Source organism: Apodemus sylvaticus, chromosome 1 (genome assembly GCF_947179515.1).
Source record: "Apodemus sylvaticus chromosome 1, mApoSyl1.1, whole genome shotgun sequence".
Lineage (NCBI taxonomy): Eukaryota > Metazoa > Chordata > Mammalia > Rodentia > Muridae > Apodemus > Apodemus sylvaticus.
In genome coordinates this window covers 83,639,711-83,642,310 of record NC_067472.1, presented here as the reverse complement: position 1 = coordinate 83,642,310, position 2,600 = coordinate 83,639,711, and positions in this window count along the sequence as shown.

Sequence of the window (2,600 nt, the reverse complement as noted above, 5' to 3'; positions counted from 1 at the left end):
AAGGGGACACAGAGAAACTCATGTCTTGAAAAAAAAAATCTTGCTGATAGTGATAACTTCATAAATTATCTAAATTCTCAAGGTGTGAAACCTGCCAAGGGTTACAAATGATATTTCCTCCCTTCTCTTCCCTTTCTTCCCTTCCTTCCCTTCCCTCTCCCTCCTTCCCTCCCTCCTTCCTTCCCTCCCTCCTTCCCTCCCTCCTCCCATCCCTCCCTCCATCCCTCCCTTCTTTTCTTTCTTTTTGAGACGGGTTTTTTTTCCCATGTAACCCTGGCTGTCCTGGAACTCACTCTGTAGACCAGGCTGGCCTTGGACTCAGGGATCCACCTGCCTCCGCCTCCCAAGTGCTGGGATTAAAGATGTGCGCTTCCATCGCTCTGCTGCAGATGGAGTTTTCTAGACCTTTCCACCTGGAGGATTCCAGATGTTGGATAATCACCGTTGGTAAACGGCTGGGGAAACAGACAGTCTTGTCCTTTCACTGTGGACAGGTGGGTCAAAGACTCTCTCTTTTGTGGAGTCACATGGGCACAAAATGACAGATGTGTGCTGTGAATGGAGAAGTCGTCACTGTCTAATTTCTGTCTCCTGGAGTTACACATACAGGCTACCACCCACAGTCATGGATCCAAAGTAGTGCACTCACACAGGACTCTCTGGTCTGCTCAAGTGTGTTGTGTGGCTCTGGTTGGCTTTGGCTGTACTTAGCTGTTTTAATTACACTGTGGGTTAGGAACCTGATTTCCCATGTGAGTGCAGCCCATTGTCCTGGAGAGAGGGCCACTTCCCTTGGAAAATTTAAGATTTGTTGGCATACCTATCTTATTATCTATTGTCTATGCATGGCTTCTGTGCTGCAAGGGCAGAGTTGGGCAAAGGCAGAATGTGAGGGTTGTAAAGCTGGGGTGTTTACAGAGAAAGCGTATCATGGCTCTGCCTGATAGGTACAGAGGAGGAGCACCAAGTGTGTCCTCTCTGTGCTCCAAGGAGGTTCCTGTACAGCCTGTGACACCAGCGTCCAGGGCCTGGCCCTGCCTCCAGCAGCTGCCTGTCACCTTCCTTCTACCATCTTGGCCCCAAAGTTACAGATGTTCTTATCATGCCCTACAAATGACCCCTGTAGGTGACCCACAGACTCCAAGACTGATCCCAGGCACAGAGCCTCCAGAGAAGCCAGACCCAAGTCATAGCCAACTCACTCAAGGGGTGTTTGGCCAACCACGGTATTCAGCCTAGAACAAAAGACCTTTCTCTGGTTCTCTCAGTCCTGATGAAAAGTACTAGGACCCCCTAGGAGCCCAAGCAGCCTAGTCACAGGCCAGGAGATTGGAGTGACAGCAAAGTTTCATGGGTGTTTGCTTTGTCTGCAGGAGCAAGGGGACCACTCAGGAACCCATCCCCAAAACAGTGTCTCTACCTCTAACTCAAACTAATGTTGGTTATTTCAAAGTGTGTGTGTATGTGTGTGTGTGTGTGTGTACAAATGAAACTTGATTTTTTTTACAAGCCCATCTGAACTGTATAATGAGAATCTATTAATAAGAAAGGAAAGGAGGAGAAAAGAGATAAGGGAGGGGAGAGGAGGGAATGGGGGGAGATGGGAGGAGGGGGATTAGGGAAGGGGAGGAGGAAAGGGAAGAGGAGGGGAGAGGGGAAGATGGGAGAAAGAGGAAAAAGAGAGAGGAAAGAAGGGAAAGAAAAAGAAAAGAACAAAAGGAAGGGGAGGGGAGAGAAGGAAGAAAGGAAAGTCCTTTTTCAGCACGGACCACTCTGATCTGGCGTGTAAGACAGGAGTCTGGCTTTCAGATGCCTAAGAGAGAATGCTATCCATGCTTCCTTTGAACAAGGTTTCTCTGTATATCCCTGGCTGTCCTGGAACTTATTCTGTAGATCAGGCTGACCTTGAACTCACTGCCTACTTCTGCCCCCTGAGTGCCAGGGTTTAAAGATATAAACCAACACTGCCAGGCTGTTTTTTAAGTTTTTGAGACAGGATCTCATTGTGTGGCTCAGGCTGGCCTCCTGTCTCCCTATTGTTGGATCATCAGGTATGTGCCACAGTACCTGGCTTGAAAGCATGTTTCTGGCCCCTCCTTTATGTGTACCCCTTCCCTAGACACTCTTGTATCCCCTGGCAGGCCAAATCTGCTGCATTCACTCTCTCCCAGAATTCTCTTCTCACTTGTGTTGTAACTATGTAATAGGCAGGTGCTCTAGTGCCTGGAATGTGAAGGTATGGTACCTCACATGGCTAAAGGGATACTGCAGATGTCAAGGAGATAAGGTTTACAGGACCTGGAGATTAGCATTCTCTTTGTGGGTCCAACAGAACTTGTGGACCCGCCTGGCAGTGGTGGCACATGCCTTTAATCCCAACACTTGGGAGGTAGAGGCAGGCAGATTTCTGAGTTCGAGGCCAGCCTGGTCTACAAAGTGAGTTCCAGGACAGCCAGAGCTATACAGAGAAACCCTGTCTCAAAAAAAAATGTGGACCCCTGTGGAGAGAGGCGGGTCCATTCTAGCTGGGCATGTGATGGAGGAATGGGTGGGACAAAGCGGGTGCTAGCTCTGAGGGTGGAAGAAGGGACAATGGCTAA